The 20,482-nt window shown below is 44.0% G+C and overlaps 5 non-coding genes across 5 annotated transcripts; 2 read left to right on the forward strand and 3 right to left on the reverse strand.

The window, feature by feature from the left end:
- TRNAQ-CUG lies at positions 1–72 on the forward strand. Its single transcript has one exon. It is a non-coding gene; the product is annotated as a tRNA-Gln (tRNA).
- A 7,227-nt stretch (positions 73–7,299) lies between these two features.
- Positions 7,300–7,381, forward strand: TRNAS-AGA. Its single transcript has one exon. It is a non-coding gene; the product is annotated as a tRNA-Ser (tRNA).
- A 1,676-nt stretch (positions 7,382–9,057) lies between these two features.
- On the reverse strand, positions 9,058–9,129 carry TRNAM-CAU. Its single transcript has one exon. It is a non-coding gene; the product is annotated as a tRNA-Met (tRNA).
- Positions 9,130–14,546: 5,417 nt separating this feature from the next.
- Positions 14,547–14,628, reverse strand: TRNAS-AGA. The gene has a single exon. It is a non-coding gene; the product is annotated as a tRNA-Ser (tRNA).
- A 4,436-nt stretch (positions 14,629–19,064) lies between these two features.
- Positions 19,065–19,146, reverse strand: TRNAS-AGA. Its single transcript has one exon. It is a non-coding gene; the product is annotated as a tRNA-Ser (tRNA).
- Positions 19,147–20,482: the final 1,336 nt, after the last annotated feature.

Here is a 20,482-nt window from a genome sequence, read left to right on the forward strand (position 1 = left end):
GGTTCCATGGTGTAATGGTTAGCACTCTGGACTCTGAATCCAGCGATCCGAGTTCAAATCTCGGTGGAACCTGAGTGTTTTTCTTTTTCCTATTGTTATTTTAAGTTTCCCTTTTAGGGATGGTTGGCAGGGGACCCCCAGTTCACAGGAATCCAGAGCGTAATCCTGAAGAGGAGGCTAACCCGGGCTCTGTGTGGACCCCACTGACTGCCCGCTGCATTGTTCAGAGTAGAGGACCATCCTCCCTCTTCCACCACCCCCCTTTTCCTCTCCCACCTAACAGATATTCTGCGACACAATTTTGAGTTGAGTTGAACTTCTCCTGATTTATTGCTTTACAAAATGTAGTGAGCTCCCTTCGTGCAGACGGATGCCACAAACTTGAGGGAGAAGAAAATTTCTCATGAATACAATACCTTTCTGCTCAGAGAGAATGAGGCTTCATAATGTCCATAATGTCCACTAGGTACAATGACCTGAATTTATAGGAAAATTTCATTTTCCACTGAGAAATGGAGACTTGTGAAAATCTATTCATACCTTAAATGAAGAATTTCTTGAACTGTCTCAGATATTTGAACACTACTGAATGCCCACATGTAAACTCAAAGCACTTATGGATGGAGTAAATAAAGATCCAGATACATTTTCTAAACATTTCCACTGTTGCTTTAGTCATTTCTGTGATACGGAGCCACCACACGGAATTGTTGTCCATGAAGAATACGTCCCACAGAAATCAGAGCTTTCAAATTGTATCCTAGGTTATCTCTGTGATCATTTTATTTTTATAACTGAATGTTCGAATTGCAAGTTAATTCATTTTCTGGTAAATGGCTGCATGTGTAACAACTTAAGGCAGGACAAGGTACTGAGATCCTCAAGAAGTAATTCCAAACTGCTTTCCTTAGTTTTATTTCATCTATCGTATGTCTAAAAATTGTATATTTTTATTCCAAGATTCAAAGTGTCAGGCTATACATTATCTTCTGGGTCTTACTTTTTCACTTAGCAATACATTGCTAAAATCAATTGTTACTTTTGTTGCAATAGGTGCCATTCATTACTCCTTCATTCATGAATAATACTCTACTGTGTCAATATACTGCCATTCATTCATCCACCTTTCTGTCAATGGGAAACTCACATAATTTTACATAATATGAATTTGGTTTTGAATTACGTCAGCGCCAGGGTCATGGGAAATTGAAGTTGTTTTAGGGCAGAGGAAATCTGGGCTGCAGTAACCACACAGTTAGCTGAGAATTGTAACTTTGAGCTGTCTTGTTCTCCCTCCAAATGCTTGGGCACAGTAATACTCACTCACCCTCTATATTATACTACCCAAGTCTCCAAATTACTTCTAATCTTTCAATTCCTAGGGTTAACTGTCAGCAGTTCTCTGTAGCTCTCTATGTCCCCCCACATGCATGTCATTGCTAGGCCCTATGCCACCACAGCCTCTAACAGCTTACGTAGCTTACTGGAACTTAGCCTTACCAAGAAGTAATTCTGCAGAAGATCTATGCCACCTGTTTCTTTCTTCTGAAGGAAGAAATCTTGCTTTCGTACATCTGATGGGCAAAGCTTAGGGCACAAGCCTGCATTCTAGCTGCTCAGAAGGCTGGGGAATTAAGTTCTGTCCTGAGCATGTACAGCTCATAGCTAGGCAACTTCTTCCTAATATATGAAGTCTGAGCCACAGTAGTCCACTATGTTCAATGCGATAATGAACTACGACCCCATTTTCATAACTTCCCAAACGTTTCTGTTTCCACTAATTGTCTCATGCATTATGATTCATCCACAGAAAGTTATTAAACACACCAAACAAAGGAATTCTGTCATTAAGAAGTAAATTATGCAAAAGATCACTTTTTAAAAATAACCATAAAAAGAAATAAAATCATAAAGGGGAAACTTATTCATTGACATTAAAAGCTCAACTAAGTAGTCTGAATAGTAGATACAGCAGAAATGACGAATAGATTAAGGAACAAGAAATTGGAACTAATGACTGAATGGTATACAAAAATTATGAAGAACAGGAATGTTCAGAAATGCACCAGAACATCTACATAAACAATGAGTGCATAAGACAGTATCATTAGCAATCACTATCTTTTAAGATGTAGAAACAAAATGGAACTAAAATAATAGACAACAGTAGTATAAGAAATGAATATTGTTATTAGGGTCAAATTATGCTAGAGTTATTTATGATGAGAAAAGATTTAAAAAGTTCAATGAAGTCATAATTCATGTAAATGATGAATGATTGTAAAATCACTCTTTGTCTGAGTTCATGGCCAAAGCCACACAATAACCATTGACAAAGAGGGATATAAAATTCCAGGATATAAAAATAACCAAGAAATATTATTGAAAAAATCAATTCTTACCATTATATTTTAATGTATTACATAACATATGGATATAATGGCAATTATAATTATACTGTAATTAAGATTTTAGCAGTCAGAAGTTAAAATATTGATAATATTGTGCTTCACTGTCATTTGCTAAATTTTCCTGCAGTCACCGCACTGCAGAGTTGGGTCCCAGAAGAGTCCTCTCTCCTCTCTTAACTTAGATGGGCTTCATTTGTTTCTCACCATTTCTCTTTTTCGTCATAGACTTTATTATATTTCAATCAATGGAGATTTATCATGGTATAACACATAACTTTAGAGTTTTTCTTCCTTGTGAAAGTTTAATAGAGCAAAGTAAACATTCTACTTTTAAATTGTCTTGACCAGATGGGAGGAATTCTCAAACAGGACTTTTTCTTTAAAGACTCAAAGCTAGGGGTGCCTGGGTGACTCAGTTGGTTAAGTCACTGATTCTTGGCCTTATTGAGGTCTTGGCCTCAGAGTGTCAAGTTCAAGCCCTGCACTGGGCTTCATGCTGGGCAAATATTTATAAACGCCTGTTGGGAATAAAATTGGGAGGTGTTCTGTAGATAAAGAGTCTCAATATTTATATTGTGTTTTTATATTTAATTTTTATTAATTATTAATACTACATAAAATAAACAAAATTAGCCATTTTCACAAACTATCCACTGAAACATTTTTCCCCAGAAATAGTGAAAATCCATTCATATTTCAACAAGTTGGTATTATTTTAATATATAAAGCACATAAGGAGATTTTCATTTATTCTTTTAAAGATTTTATTTATTTATTTGGAGAAAGAGACACAGCGAGAGAGGGAACACAAGCTGGGGGAGTGGGAGAGGGAGAAGCAGGCTTCCCACGGAGCACGGAGCCAGATCGCAGGACCCTGGGATCATGACCTGAGCCGAAGGCAGACGCTTAACGACTGAGCCACCCAGGCAGCTCTCTCATTTATTCTCAATAGCTAGAATTATTATTTTTGTTTTAGAATAACTTTTCCCATAGTCACAGTAAACCTGGATGGTATGCCTTGTTCATATCACTAATTCTCTTATGCTGATTAGATATGATGGCAAACAATACAATCTCATGACTGTTCATTAAACTTAGGTTTAAGGGTGCCAAAAATGATGTAGAAATAGGCACCTGGCTATTTGGCATAATAGAAGCAAAGGATAAAGCAACATCAGTCAGCAGAGTGTTGAGTTCAAGGCTGAAATCACGTTTCATTACATCTAATGTTGATTACATTTAGATTTGTTAATTATGTATATTCAGACCTTCAGGGAAACTATAATAATAGAAATGGCATATTTAACTTAATTTTTTTTATTTTGAGATGACTGTAAATTCAAATGCACTTCTAAGAAATAATACAGAGATCTCCTGTACCCTTAACCCAGTTTCCCCCAATGGAGACACCTTGCAAATTATCCTACAATGTAACATCCAGAATACTGACACAAATACAGTGAAGATGAAACATTTCCATTGCCACCAGGATCTCTGTTCCTTCACAAGCCACACTTGCTCTCCTCCCATCCGCCCACTCTGTCCTCCATCTCTGGTACTGATTGGTTCTCGTCTTCACGTGTTCTCATCTAAAGAATATGTTGTAGGGCCACCTGGGTGGACCAGTCAGGTAAGTGTCTGCCTCCAGCTCAGGTCATGATCCTGAGGTCCTGGGATCGAGCTCTGCCCATGGCTCTCTGCTCAGCAGAGAACCTGCTTCTCCTTCTGTCCTGCCCCAACTCGTTCTTTCTCTGGAGTCACATAGTATATAGCACATTGAGGTGAACTTTTTTCAGCCACTGTAATTGTTTCAAACTGAGATTTTTATTTGCATTATCTTTTAATGACCAGCGAAGACCAATAATGTCGAGCATCTTTTTGTGTGCTTATCAGCCATTTATATATCTTTTTTTGAGAAATGTCTATTGGAGTACTTTGCCCATTTTTGAAACTGGGTTTTCTTTCAGTTGTGGAGATATGGGAATTATTTTATATAGTCTAGGCATTAAACCCTTATCAGATACATAATTTATGAATATTTTCTCTAGTTCTGCAGGTTGTCTTTCCCCTCTCTTGACGGTGCTCTCTGACACACTTAGCTAAAATCAAGGTGTCAGCAGATGTGCATTCCTTCCTGAGGCTCTGGGGGAGAATCCGTTGCCTTACGCAATTGGGTCAGAATTCTGTTCCTTGTGGGTGTAACACGAAGGTTTACTTGCTCGCTGAAAGCTTAAAATGGTTTCCAGCATTTAGAAGCCTTCACATTCCTTGTTCTGTAGACCCCCTTCAGTGCAGTGATGGGTTGAATCCTTGTCATGTCCCATCTCTATGGCCTACTGTTTTGCCTCGCTTTTCCACTTTTAAGCACTTTTGTGATTAGATTGGGCCTTCCCAGATAATTCAGGTAATCCCCTCATCTTGAGGTTTTTACCCTTAATCATGTTCGCAAAATCCCTTTTGCCACGTAAGGCAACATCTTCTCAAGTACTAGGAATGAGGACACGGACAACTGGGGATACCAATATTCTGCCCATCACAGCATCTACTGAGTGTCTTTTTTCATTCAATTTAAGATCTTCCTGGTTCTTGGCATGACAAGTAATTTTCAGATGATTCCCGGACATTTTGGGTATTACGCTATGAGACTTTGGATCTTATTTAAGCCTTGTTTTAGTTGGTTCCTTCAAACATCTAACACTGCTCTGACAGGGGAAGGCGCAAACCTCCTGGCTAGGATGAGGTAGGAATGGAATTCCAGGTCCCTCATTCAGTCCTCTTGATACCCAAGATGTCAGTGCCCTAGTGTTGTGCAGGAGAAGGAGTCCTGGCACCCCACTAGGCTCCCATGAGTCTTCCCTGGTTGGAGGAGTAGAAGAGCGTTGTCATTGCCACGCGAGCTCCACAAACAGGGAGTGTGTATGGCCATTCCAGCTAAGCAATGATGAAAATCTTCTCTCTCCCTAGACCTCTTCTGATGCCACCCCAGTGGGGAGGGTAAGAGACACGTCTTTACTGCCAAGTGGGAGGTGGTTACGTGGGCATATTATAGGCTCTCTACTGACAGGGTTTAGGAAAAGCCCTTTAAAGCCTGGGGCAATGAAAGTCTTGGTCTCTTCCTCTGCTTTCTCTGATACCCGGTGGAGGGGAGCACGTTGCCGCAAGCTGGCAAGGGTGGGACTCTAGGCTCCCCACTCTCTTTGCTGCTCATAGGCGGGGGTGAGGCTACAGTTTGTTTTTATTCCATCTTCTTGCAGGTGAGTGTCTCTAAACTGGAATGTCTGGCCTCACTGAATGCACAAAGTGTACTCAAGGATCATCAATCCTTAGGCTAAACACACAACTTTTAAAATACACAGCTTTTAGAAAAAAAGAGGCAATCTTAGGTCCAGGAACTTGTCCAAATATCATGACTTCCTCCAGGGGAAGTGGTCTCAGTCTTCTATTCATCCTTGATTACACAGACTATGCAGCACACATACCGACTGTCTGTCTGACTCTTCGGGAAACAGTGTCTATTAACTATGTTCACAGCTCACAGAAGCCACCCCCCGCCAAATGACCCTCGCCTTAGCTAGTTGTTATAGTAATTGCACACCTCTGGCTTCCTGAGTTTTCCACCAGACATCTGGTGCTCTGGAGTCCTAGCATTCCCATTGCCATTAACAAGCCCAACCCCTGTGGTGAGCCTGGGTTGCACGCAGAGCTACCCTCAAGCCTCTCAATAACTCTAGCACCCTTCTCACCAGCACACTTCTGATGGCCTTGCTGAACAGTGTTGGCTATCTTGGTAAGAAGTGTCTGGGGTCCTGGGGGAGCTTCTGGGGTGTTGGCTGCGACCCACTTCCATCTGGCTCACACTGGCATGTGGACTGTGAAAAGTCATAAATCCTTATGCTTCGGAGTCATGCATTATTTCTGTGTTTTGCTTCAGGAAACACAAATGTTTGCCTTGATTGAGATACCTGGTTAGCAACAGGAATGAAAGCCAGCATTTAACCCGAAGGTGGTTGTGTGTTAAGGATTTTTCTCAGCACATAGCAACATATTAAACACGACATTCTCACTTCACAGCATGAGAAACTGACACAGGGTTCTGAAGTAACTGACTTGAAATCACATGGGAGTAAGGGACTGATCCTGCCGGAAAACCCTGGGGGTCTGGCAGCAGAGCCTGGGTTTGAAATTTTCCATCTCTGTAAGAGGAAAATCGGAGCTTTGAAGGTGAGTCTTTCATAAAATAAGTAAATCCACGCCTGAAGATGATAATGAACTTGGGGAAAGAAGTCTTGCCTGGCTCTGGAAGTGGCTACTATGGCCAACTTACATTCCTTCAAGTCAAAATTCCAAAAAGTAAAGGGGTTTTTTTTGGCTTGTTTTCTTTTAAAGTAAGTTTGACTCCGTACTAACGATGTTTGTGAATGGAACCTTGGTCTCTCATCTTAAGGCACGAAAACACGACAGGACAGTGTGCCTCCTCGAGAAAACGAAAAGTGTGCTTTCTTCCTTTCACCAGGTGCAGAGACTTCCACTATGTGCATGTCCTCAAAGTTATTTTGAAATTCGATGTTTATTTGGAGGTGTTCAAATCGGGGCTAAACTCACAATTCCTCACAATGAATGCTAGAGCCTGTGTTGGGGTCTCCCGGGTCCTCATCAGAAGCTGGGCTCCCGGGAGGTCTCCTGCTCCATCTCCTCCCAGCGGGGCCATGAGAAGAAGGCGGCCTTCCAGGAGGAGGAGGCAGGGCGACTGGGCCACGTCGCCACAACCGCAGGCCACTCCCCGGAATGACGGCCATCAGTAAGAGCCACCAACAGCAAATGCACTTTGTGCTGGCAAATGGGACCTTCGGAGGAGGCTACTTATGCTAATGAGGCCGACAGCTCGCACGTAGTCGTGGCCGAGTGGTTAAGGCGATGGACTAGAAATCCATTGGGGTCTCCCCGCGCAGGTTCGAATCCTGCCGACTACGGCGGCTCCCCTCGTTGGGGACGCCACTTCTTGTCTCATCACCCCTGAGAGAAGTGGCCCTTGCCTCTCCGGAAGGAACGGGACCCTTCCCCAGCCTTGCTCTTTACAGGGCGGCTCAAAGACTCCGCAGCTTCCCCAAACAGCCACACATCCGTGCGCTTTTTCCAGTGGTTTTTTCCAGAAGGAACTCCGCCACAGCCCCCACAGGACTTTCTTTCCGCAAAGTAGAGCCCAGGCTTTCTGATGCTTTCGTGTTGCTGCCATCAGAGCCTGGCTTTCCAGGCAGCAGTTCCTAAAGGAGAGGCCGCAGCAGTTTTCCCTTGATGGGCTTCACGGACAACGGAAGGAGGGTCGATTCCTTGGCATTCCCTCCAGAGGGTATGAAATGAGAAATCCCTTTAAGCCCCGAAGCAAGGAAGGATGTCAAGGCAGGTAGATACGCACGTTGTACTTTTTCTTACTCCCTACTTACTGGGTCCCCAGAAATTCTCCAGTGGGCAGCCATCCTCCAGGGGGTGGGCCCTCTCTGGTGAGCCAGAAATCAAAAGGAGAAAAACGGGAATTTGAACCCTAGACCTTCAGATTCAAAGTCTGCCCCTCTATGGACAGAGCGGTCCATGATGGGAGGGATTAGAGGGGTCTTTTCCGAATCTTGGTAATTCTAATTCCAACTCGGGCCTCGGAGCTGAGCAGGTCGTTGGTTGGTTCAGCATTACTGACGGTAGGTGAGCGCGAGTGCGGGGACAAAAGAGATCCAAGTTGGGCTGGGTTAAGGAGGGTGACACTGATCCGGGGAGTTTATTCCTGGAATTAGTGATTGCAGGAAGGGGGCCTTTCACCACGACGAAGTCGGGAGGAAAGCACAGGCCCGAAGCAGGCAAACATTTGCGGAGGGAGCACGAGGTCCTGGGAGGAAGGAGCAGCGCCCCGCGGATGGGAAGACACAGGGATCAGAGGTCCGCCTGATGCCTTTTCGGCCTGGGGTGGCGGATCAGAAGTCCCGGGCTCCTCACCGGGTCCCTCTTGGTCCCTTATCTGAAATCAGAGAAAAGAGGTCGAGGCTCCTTCTGTGGGCTGTTCCAGTCGGCGAGGACCACCTCCCTTAAATCCAAATCCTGGACCTTTTGTTTGCGCCCCCGAACCCCTACTCTGTCTCCGGTGTTCCCTGGGTCCCCGCGCTCGCAGGTGCGGCCCCCGCCTGCCGTTCGGACCCCCTCCTTTCGGGTCCCCCCTTTCCCTCGCGCTGGCCACCTGCTCCTCCGTCTCCCTTCCGAGCGACCCCGCAGGGAGACTCCCGCCTCTCCACGTCGGCCCCCAGTGCTCCCCTCCGCAGGTGACCGTGACTTCATCCAGCTCCAGGGGTGCAAGCCCCTGGCAGCGGAGCAAGCCCCGGTTGCCGTGCTGCTCCCCCGAGGGTTCTTTGATTCATCGTGATGTTGGAGTCCGAGTCGGGCCGGCAGCGCGGGAGGGGGCAGGCGAGATGCAAGACCAGTAAAAGAGTGGGAGAGTCTTCCCTGTGGTTCTAGGAACTTGGAGCACCGCAGGGCGAAAACCAGACCATCCCGTCACAGGGGGTTGAGAAGGCTTGACTTCGCCAAAGGCCTTGTTCTGGGGATGTGAGGGAGATTGTGGGTGAGGAAGGAGAGTCCGAACTCCCTGGGCAACAATAAGGGAAGCTAGCAGAGGATGGTTTCGATCCATCGACCTCTGGGTTATGGGCCCAGCACGCTTCCGCTGCGCCACTCTGCTTGTGCCGAAAATAAGTTGCCTGCTTTCCCAGTTTAATTCTCAGCTTCTTGCCGCACCCCTTACTATGCCTCTACAGTTGTTTCCCCGTCTTCTCTCCACTCTTCTTTCCTTCCCTCAGGATCCTCCAGGCGTGCCTCATCCCAGCGTCACAGTCCACGTTACTGTCACACAAGCTCCAGCTCCGGGCTGCACACATCTCCAGTCCTTTCTTGGCGAGGTTGCCAAGCATCCCTTTTGGGCTGGGAATAGTGATGCCCAGGATGTCAACTTTCCAGACGAGAACCGGACCAACCTTCCAAAACCACTCCGGAGTCACCTTCGCTCTCAACCAAAGCCCTTTCTCTGGAATTCCTTCTTGGTCCTCCAACCGCTCGCCTTTTCTCGTTTCCCTCCTCCTGAGCCCGCACTCCGGTTTATCAGCAAAAGCGGACTGTATCTGTGAGACCTTTAGTGATTCCCGCCCCCAACGACCGGCGCGGGTGTCCTTCGCTCTGCTGCAGGTCCCAAAGTAAACCCCCTACTTCCAAGGCCGCCTCGCGGGGTCCAGAGCCACCTGCGGTTCCCGGCACCCAGAGGTGGTGCAGGCCGCCGCTCTGCTCCCCGCTTCCAGACCTCTGGTCATAGGGCAGGAGGCTTCGCGCCTGCCTCCACTCGTCACTCGTCACTCGTCACTCCTCACTCCTCACTCGGACACCGAGAGACTCGCGCATGAAGACAGGAGGCCCTAGCGACTCCACAGGCCGCCAAGGTTCCTGGGGATTTAAGAAACTGGAAATGACAGCTCTGTGGGGAGAGACAGGCCCATCACAAGATGATTTTACCCAAACTTGGGGCAAGTTTCACCTGATGCAGGCTCGGTTTGTCCCACCTTCCAACCTCTGAGGTTGCTGCTGACGTTTTCCTCCTTCACCCCCTTTCGACGCCCTTCCAAATTCTGCAGGTTTCTCGCCTTCTCTGGTAGATTCTCTACTTTCTGCTGTTTCCCCACCGCCTGCCCCAGAAGCCACAGATCTAGTGCTGACAGCCCAAGAGAGAATGTTGGGGGTGGGGGGTTGCGGGGGGGAGAAGGTCCTCACTGGAGCTGCGGGGACCCACCTCCCAAGTTCTCTCTCAAGCAGTACAAGAGCGCCCCAGGCTCCTTCCAGAAGAGGAGCCCTTGGCCCATGGCCCTGAGCGCCAGTCACCGTGACTCCCAAAAGCTCCTCCCTGGAAACGAAACGTTTCAAGCTGAGACCTTCTAAAAAGGCTTTGTGGAAATTCAACCAGAGACTTTGCCATTGCCCGTCAAGTCTATGAAGCTTGGGCCAGCACCCGTTCTTAGCTGACTGACGGCCCATTTTTTGGCTTTTTGGCTTCGAATTTAGAAGCCTGCTTTTTCTCCTGACGGTGGCCTTAGAGCTGGAATGCACGAGAAGTGCTGCGACCTACAGGTTTATAGCTGGAGAGCCCAGTTTTTCTCCCTGGGCACTGGAGAGTTCAGGCCCTCCAGTTCGAGGTGGCATTGAACTTTGCTCTTCCGCCTCACTCCAGCCTGCTTCCTGTTTAGATTTTATCCCCCCCACCCCCGCCCCGTTATCACTTTTGGCAGGGAGGTGAGTTTATCTTGGACTCAGTGATCCTCTGCTGTGGTCTTTATCTTATCTTTCCAGGTGCAAAAGCTTAGAGTCATCACTTGATCCAGAGAAAATCAGGCTCTAGAGGGCTGCTTTTTTATTATATATATATATAAACTAAATATATATATAAAGTATATATGTATTATATATTAATATATATTAAAAATATATGTATTATATATATTTAGTTTATATATATATTTTTTATATATAAAACACAGGAGATGGAAATTCCTGCATTTAAATAAGAAGTAGAGTTAGATTTAAAAAAAAAACAACAACTGTTGAATTCGATCCAGCAACATAACTCAGTGGAACAAAGTAATTGTCTCAAACCTTCGCTCTCTTCCAATGAGGTGAAATAACACATTAAAACATATATTGGAAGCCAAAATTTCTTACTCTTTGACGTAATTGGTCATATAGATTCCCATCATGCTGTTATTACAAATTGGCATGTTGTACTTTGTCCCAGAATTGGCAAGACTCCTTAATTTAACCTGATTTCCAGCCTCCTACCTTGTCGGCCTCTGATGGTCATCGGTGTGCTACACTCCAAACTGCAACTAGGACAAACTCTGAGAGAAGTGGGGAGATAGGCTGCACCAAAAAAATAAACACTCCACAACCGTGAGAGATGGTGGAGAATATGGACATGTATTCCTGCTGTGAGATGATGTGTAAAAAGATTTCCAAACTCTAAATGACCCATAGTTCTCGATTCTTTGAATCAACTGTGGAACATAATGGAATATTCTGCAGCGGAGAATAAGAGCGAGGCGTGTTTCTCTGTACTGATGTGGATTACATCTGTGGTACGTGTAGACACGTGTCCTCACTATAACTGCAGACTCAATGCAGCTGTAAGAAATGATACAGAGAGAACGCTTTACCGCGGTTCCCCCAATGGTAACATCTTGGCTCCTTACACTATCACAAGTGGGATACTGACACTGAAACAGTCCTCCAGTCTTATTCTGATCCCCACCCCCTCACCCCCTCCATACTGATTTTTGAGTGTGGTGGGGGGTTATTTCTGGGTGGTTTTATCCCAGGTGCAGTTCCCACATCCATCACTGGGAAAGTGCACTCCCTTACAGCAAGAATCCCTCCTGTCGCCTTTTAGTAACTCCAGCCCCCTTCTCCCAGCACTCCCTCCGGAACACCAGGAGAGCAGAAATTGAGTCTTCGTTTCTTGAATTTAGTCATTTCCAGAATGTTGTAGCGGTGGAATTACACAAAATATAACATTTTGAGGCTGGCTTCTTTTCAGTGTAATTCCCCAGAAAGGCATCCAAGCTGCCACATGTAGCTTAGCTCACCCCCTCTGTGCTGCTGAGGAGAATTCCGTCGTCTGAGCACAGAGCTGCTGAGCCGCTCACCCCACGATACAGATTGTTTCCAGTTTAGGGCTATGCTGGGTGAAGATGTTGGGAAAAAATGGCATGTAGATCTTAGTGGGAACTAAGTTTCTATGTTTTTAGACTAAATATCCAAGAGTGGTATTTATTACTGGATTATCTGATAATTTCCTGTTTAGTTTTGTAAGAAATTGCCAAGCCATTTTCCTGACTCCCTCTACCATTTTACATTCCCACAGTTGTCGGTGCACTAGTGACTGAGTTTCCCCGGCATCCTCTCGAGAATGGGTGTTGTCATGACTTTTGTTTTGTCCATTCTGATGGGTGTAGGGTGATATCTTATTGTGGTTTTAGTTTCTATTTCCCTAATGGCTAGCGGTGTTGAACATCCTTTCACGTGCTTATTTGCCATCTGTGTACCATCTTGGGTGAAATGTTGAAATCTCTTCATGGTTTTTATCCATTTTCTGACTGAAGTGTTGGCTTTCTTTTTAAATCTGTTCAGTTTTGGGAATTCTGTGTGCTGACTGTTGTCACCTATGTGATTTACAAATGTCTTTTCCCAATTTGTAGCTTGTTTTTTTCAACTGCTTCATAGTATCTTTTGCAGAGAAAAAGTTTTTCATTTTGAAGGGATCCGATTTAGCTCTTTTCCTTTTAAGCGTTGAGCTTCAGGTGTCAAGTCAACCGAATCTGCCTGACCCAGGGTCCTGAAGATCTGCTATGTTATTTTCTAAAAGTTTTATAATTCTACAGTTCAGTCTGTGATTCATTTTAATTTTTGTGCACAGAATGAGGTATAGGTCAATGTGGGTTTTATTTTTGTTGTGTTTCATTGCTGGGTTTTGTTTTGTTTTTGTTTCTGTTTTTACCTATGGATGTTGTCGAAAAGACAATTCCTCCTCCATTGAAATTTTCTTCTGGTCTATTGTGAAAAGTCAGTTGGACATATTTCTATGTGTTAGTATATATTCTTAAGGGAAAGAAAAAACCAAGATGAACACTGTGTATGTGCTTGTACCATTCATTTAAAAGGGTGTCTTAGACATTAAGGCTTTTTTTTTTTTTAAGGATTTTATTTATTTATTTGACAGACAGAGATCACAAGTATGCAGAGACAGGCAGAGAGAGAGAGGGGGAAGCAGGTTCCCAGCTGAGCAAAGAGCCCTATGCTTCGGATCCCAGGACCCTGAGATCATGACCAGAGCCTAAGGCAGAGGCTTGACCCACCCAGACAGCCAGGGCCCCCCCACTTTGTTTTTTTGAAAGAAGGGTCTGTCTTCTGCTCAGGTCTTCATTCCAGGGTCCTTGGAGATGGAGGGGAGCTCAGGCTCCCTGCTCAACGGAGAGTCTCCCTCTCCCTCTCCCTCGACCCCTCCCCGGCTCATGCTCTCTCAAATAAATAAATAAAATCTTTAAAAAATAAAAATACAGAGTGGACTGAATATTATGCACACATAACTCTGGATAGTTGTACAAAAACTCATTTCACTGTGGAGGGAAATTGAGCAGCTAGAGTACATAGATAGAAAGGACATCCCCCCACCCCACTGCATGTATCCCAATATCATTTGAGCTTCATATCATGATTATTATGTTTAAAATAGTTTAAATATCAAAATTCTTAACAGGAAATGAAAATACACTTTATGCCAGTTGATTACAGCTTTATTTTGGACCTTGATTTCCAGTTACATGGAAGCAAATGATTTTACTGTCTTCAGATAGCATTATTTCTGGCCCTTCTTTACTTACTTGTCCCATAAACAGGCTGGGGTTGTGTTAAACAAGCACGGAATTCCAGATCAGCCTCACACAGATACATGGAAATATGAGTGGATTGGGAGATAGCAAGGAAACAGTTGGGATGATAGCAAGGAAATCGGTGAAAAGGTGACAGTCTAGGGCACCTGAGTGACTCAATCCTTAAGCATTTGCCTTGGTTCAGGTCATGATCTCAAGGTCCTTGCTTGACGGGAAGTCTGTTTCTCCCTTTCCCACTCCCCCTGCTGTGTTCCCCCTCTCACTGTGCCTCTCTCTGTAAAAAAAAAAATATATATATATATATATATATATATTTTTTTTTTAAGTCACAGTCTGGTGGAGAAGCAAGCACTCCCACTTTCTTTCTTTTTGAAAGAGTTGTCTTCAAGCAGGATTTCGATTGCCTGAAATACCACAGTATCTCTGAAATTTGGACTCTTCTTGGGAGAAAAGAAAACATTAGGACTCCATTCAAACCTACTAAATGATACAGTAATTATGATTTCTTTTTTTCTGCCAGATTGAGAGACTCCATCATGGGCCAGTTAATCCCAAGACCAAAACAGCGAAGTTTAGTAAATGAGGATACATTGCTGATAGTTCAGGTACAATTCATGTTTCTTCGGACTTGAAACAATGAGGGATTTCAAAGCAACCTACAAGATGTTAAAATGCCCGTAGTCGGCAGGATTCGAACCTGCGCGGGGAAACCCCAATGGATTTCTAGTCCATCGCCTTAACCACTCGGCCACGACTACACAATGAAGCCTTCTCCTGATAAAATAAATAGCCATACTGTACCTCAGCTCTTCGTAGGATCAAACTGCACACTGGTAAGTGTTTTTGTGGTCGATCTTCCCTATCCTTTAACATCATCTGAATGACAATCAGGCTGTTGCACCATATTGGCAACTAATGTCCTTTTCTCAGAACTGGAAGGACTTCTTATTCTGACAGATGGTTGGAATGAGATCAGCTTCTGATGAAGAGTTATGAGACACATCCCACAGCCGGAATGAGCTTTAACATTCACTGCAGGATTACATACAATGGTTATGATTTTTAAAAACTGGAGTGAAAAGGTTATGTACATGTATATATTTTAACTCTGGAAGGTTTTACCAGACCTGGCTTCAGGTTGCTGGTGTGGATGGAAATGAAATAGCTGAGCTTGTGGGTTGCAGGGAGGTTTTAGTTTTCCCTATATATTCATCAAAATAACTTGATTTTTACTATCATTATTATTTATGGATTTTCCTTTATCCTGTTTATATACCTGGAATTGATGATCAAATGGTAAGTCTATGTTTAATCTTTTGCAGAACTGCCAGACTGTTTTCCAACTTGAGTGCTCCATTGTCATTCCCACCAGGAATGTATGATGATGGTTCTGATTTACCCATATCCTCCCCAACACTTGTTATTGTATGGCATTTTCATTAAAACTATCCTAATGGGCGTGAAGTGGTATCTTATTGTGGTTTTGATTTGCATCTCCCAAATGACTAATGATGGCAAGCATTTTCTTAGAGAACTGTCTATTCCTGTCTTTGCTCATTTTTTTTCCTTTGCTCATTTTTAATGAGTTCTTTGTCTCTCCCTTGAGTTGTAAAAGTTCTTAATAAACTCTAGAAGCAAGCCCCTTATCAGATAGTGTTTTGCAAATATTTTCTCCTATTCTTTTGGTTGTCTTTTATTTTCTTGATAGTGTTTTTTAAGGCACAAAGGCTTTTCATTTTGATGAAGTCTGCTTTAGCTGCCCTCTTTTGTTGCTTGTGCCTGTGGTGTCAGATCTAAGAATCCACTGCCCGATCTGAGGTCATGATTTTCCCAGTGTTCCCTTCTAAAAGTTTTATGATATTAGACCTTATGTCTTTGACCCATTTTAGTTAATCTGTGTGCATCGTGTGAGGTAAGGGTCTAATTCCATTCTTTTCATGTGGTTATCTAGTTTTCCCAGGACGATTTGTTGACGAGACTATTCTATCCCCACTGAAGAGTCTTGGCACTTCTTATCAGTTGGCCATAGACCTATGGCTTTATTTCTGGACTTGATTCTATCTCATTGATCTCATTGTCTTGATTGTCATGATCTTGTGGTTAGTTTTGAGGGTGGGAAGGGAGGCTTTCTTTTTCTTTTTCAAGATTGTTCTGGGTATTCTGGGTCCCTTGAAATTCCGTGGGACTTTTAGGATCACCTCGTCAGTTTCTACAGAGAAGTCACCTAGCGTTCTGATCGGGCAGATCAGCTGAGGGAGAAGTGCCATCATAACCATGTGAACGTGCAGTCCACGACATGACAGGTCTTTATCTATCTTCACCTCTTTCAACAGTGTTCTGTAGTTTTCCAAGTATAAGTTTTGTACTTCTTTTCTTAAATTTATTCCTGAGTATTTTATTCTTTTTGATGCTGTTTTAAGTGGAAGTATTTACTTTTGACTCTTTTTTCCTTCCCTATGAAACACGATGAGGCTGTCTAAAGATTCCCAGATGTGCATATTAAGTGCTGAGAGATGTCAGGGATGAAATTGCCTAGTATGGCCTCTGTAGACAAAAACAAACAAACAAACAAATCCCAACAACAGAAAAACAAACTGAAATAACCCGCAAGTCTTTGAACTCAGATGGCTGGTTTCAGAGGGCAGAGCCATTACACCAGGGAACAGTTTGGGTGAAAGAGTCTCTGTCATTCGATTCATAATGTCATAAAACTCCATTTCTGAATGGATTTAATCTCATTGACTGGGGTATAGTAACCCAAAGTTAAGACAAAGAACAGGTCCCTGCTCCTGTGATTTGTGTCCAATAGGAGGGCTGCTCTGTACGCATACAATTAAGAAAGCCAACCCAGGAAGAGTGCGAGTAAATTGCTAAAGACTGGAAGCGCGGGCGTGCCTGCCCCGCTGGCTTGGTCAGTAGACTGTGTGACTCTGGGTCTCAGGGTTCTGAGTTTGAGCCCTACACTGTGTGTAGAGATGACTTAAAAATAAAATCTTAATTAAAAAAAAAAACCCTGAAAGTATAATGGCAGAGTTGCAGTGGAAGGTGAAAATACAACTCAAACCTGTCATTTTAGGTGAATGGGACTTGAAGATGCTGCTTGGAAGAAACTGTTGGTCCGTGTGTTTTAGAGACCAGAGGCAGCCTGTGGGACTCAATCCTTAAATTAGAGCCTGTTTGTCTCAACATGATGGTCTGATATAAGAGAAAAAAAAAAAGAGAGAATACGTTTACCAATGTTCTTAGCAACATGGACCAGGCAAGTCCTGGAAAGTCATTTGCTTTAGGTGGACTTGGGTCTGTTTTGGTCTGTGAACACTGGAAGGATATATGGGCTTGGCAGTGAGCCGTGTGATTTCCAATAAAGCTCTCTTCCCTAGTGTGGCGGTGAGCATGACTTTGTCATGGGAAGACAGGTGTTGGACTCATGTTAGACAGAATTTGTTTAGAGCTAACATATCTCCTCGTAGTCATTTCACGTGTTTTCCAAAACAGAGTGAGCAAACTCTTCTCATTCAGTGGTCATGAAATTATTTTTTTTAAAGATTTTATTTATTTATTTGACAGATCACAAGGCAGAGAGAGAGGAGGAAGCAGGCTCCCTGCTTAGCAGAGAGCCCCATGCGGGGGTTGATCCCAGGATCCTGGGATCATGACCTGAGCCGAAGGCAGAGGCTTTAACCCACTGAGCCACCCAGGCGCCCCATTGTGGTCATGAAATTATTAAGAAAGAAATTATTAACTTATTTTTGGTTCAAACTCCCATGGTATGTAAAATAACACTTAATCTCTCACAGAGAGAGGTTCCTGACACAAAAGTGACAATGGTAGAGACCACATCAGGGAATTCACAAATTCTGTTGGAGACCGCAGACACCAGGCTGAGAACTATGTGCATTTCAGAATCTCCTATATGTCACACAACCTAATTTTAACAACTAAGCTTCACCACCAGTAAACTGTAATTAAAGACAAAGTTGCTGAAGAAGTATCATGTGTCTAATATGTCTATGTGAGTCATCAACCTCAACTTTATGAATTACAAGGCCAAAGCACACCCATGCCTGAAGCCAAAATTCTAGTGAAACCAGTTCTTGAAATTCTCTCACCCTTTTCAGAGGACTCGTGGGTGTGAGTTCCTCAGAGCACAGGTCTGGAACACTAAAATAAGGCGCGCGCGCATGCGCGTGCGCGCACACACACACACACACACACACACACAATAAGGCACAGATAGGTCCACAGAGTGGAATGGAATTCTGCCCCTGTTAGCCAGAGGCTATGGGAACCTCTACTTCCACCCCTTCTCAACCCTAACTCTATGGTTTCCACTGAGAAGAAGCCTTAATCTGTAATACTGGCCCTTTCCTGTCGAAGAAAGAAGCATGGAAGAGAGAAACAAATGCTAGGCAACATCTGGTCTCTTAAAACTTAATGAATTTTCTGGGTTCTGTGTTTCCCCTGTTTACTGCAATTGCCACTTAGAGGTGGCCCTTTCCACTTGGAAGTCATAGATACCACATAAGTAACATTTTATTTAGGATGCTTTGTTGCTTCTGAAGGACTAACAGATGTAGCAAAGGGAATAGAAAAGTTTATTAAAGTACATAAGGTTTCAGTACCTCTCATCATCACTGTCCTGGACCCCAGAACAAGCCACCCCAGCGAGACATCTTCAACCTTGTTCCACAAAGAAAAAGGCTTTACCTAATTTCTTTAGCTGTGTCGTCGTTTGCTATCAATACCGTGTGGATTTGCGGCTTGAGGACCCTGGCTATGAGTTGTGGCTTTCACCTACACTTGATCCAGAATTTGCTGGAATTTCCTTTTCTAGGTGGCGAGGCTGTACAGGGCTGAAGAGCCCAGAAAACAGGTCCGATTCCAGAAGGCAGCACTGCTGCGGCATCTCCTTTAGGAACGGCTGCCTGGATGGCAAGCAAACACGAAAGCATCAGAAAGCCTGGGCTCTACTTTGCGGAAAGAAAGTCCTGTGGGGGCTGTGGCGGAGTTCCTTCTGGAAAAAACCACTGGAAAAAGCGCACGGATGTGTGGCTGTTTGGGGAAGCTGCGGAGTCTTTGAGCCGCCCTGTAAAGAGCAAGGCTGGGGAAGGGTCCCGTTCCTTCCGGAGAGGCAAGGGCCACTTCTCTCAGGGGTGATGAGACAAGAAGTGGCGTCCCCAACGAGGGGAGCCGCCGTAGTCGGCAGGATTCGAACCTGCGCGGGGAGACCCCAATGGATTTCTAGTCCATCGCCTTAACCACTCGGCCACGACTACGTGCGAGCTGTCGGCCTCATTAGCATAAGTAGCCTCCTCCGAAGGTCCCATTTGCCAGCACAAAGTGCATTTGCTGTTGGTGGCTCTTACTGATGGCCGTCATTCCGGGGAGTGGCCTGCGGTTGTGGCGACGTGGCCCAGTCGCCCTGCCTCCTCCTCCTGGAAGGCCGCCTTCTTCTCATGGCCCCGCTGGGAGGAGATGGAGCAGGAGACCTCCCGGGAGCCCAGCTTCTGATGAGGACCCGGGAGACCCCAACACAGGCTCTAGCATTCATTGTGAGGAATTGTGAGTTTAGCCCCGATTTGAAAACCTCCAAATGAACATCGATTTTTTTAAAAAGTTTTGGGTTGAGTGGGGGGAGGTGGGGTAACTGGGTGATGGGGATTAAGGAGGGAGGGCGCATGACTCGATGAACGCTGGGTGTTCTATGCAACTGAGGAATCAGGAAACTCTACCTCTGAGACTAATAAGATACTGAATGTTAACTAAATTAATTTAAATAAAAATTCTTCGCTTAAAAAAAGAAAAAAATAAGTTTTAGGATATCCATATAATGGAAGATCTTGTAGCAGTCTTTTAGAAAACTCACAACCATTCGATTTAAAGGATTGTCCCACTTATTTTAAAACTTCCTTTTTCTTCATCCATATGCAGGCATAAATATGGAACAGACCCCAAATAAAACAGTTCCCCAAACTTAAAAATAGGAAGATTTATATTACAAATGTTAAAGACTTAGAAAACTGTTCTCTGTCTCCGTGTTCTTTAAAATTATTTTTTAAGAACCCAGTTAAATGTCAGAAAGCAAGAAGGGATGGAAAAGTTTTCATTAACTTTGCCAGTTGCTAAATGGCACTGATTATTTGAGAAACAAGTTCAAGGTGAATGATTTCACTGTGGATTGCACTGAACAAGCCAGCATTAATCCAAGAGCCATTTAAAGCAAATGCCAACTCGGGGGTAACATCAATAAATAAATCAATAAAATGCATTGTCCTGCTATTCCTGTATAAGACTTGATTACTTCACATTGTAGTAAACAAACAAAAACGTTAAATCGTAACTCCACAACCCAGAAACCAACTCTAGAAACGTTTTGAAGCATTCCTTCCTTCCTCTCAGTATTTTACATGTACAAAGTCTGTCTCATTGAAGTCATGTTCATTGCATACTACTTTGTGAGTGAATATTATACCACAAACAGAAAGATAACAGAATCTTCCCAAATCTCATTTTAGTGTCAGATGAAGCAAAAATACTTAAACATTCACCCATTTTTAATATATTAAACTATCACAATGGGAAATGCAAAGGTTTTTGTTCACTGCATGGTTT

The sequence above is a fragment of the Lontra canadensis genome, unplaced genomic scaffold, assembly GCF_010015895.1.
Source record: "Lontra canadensis isolate GAN:19392208 unplaced genomic scaffold, GSC_riverotter_1.0 scaffold21, whole genome shotgun sequence".
Classification (NCBI taxonomy): Eukaryota; Metazoa; Chordata; class Mammalia; order Carnivora; family Mustelidae; genus Lontra; species Lontra canadensis.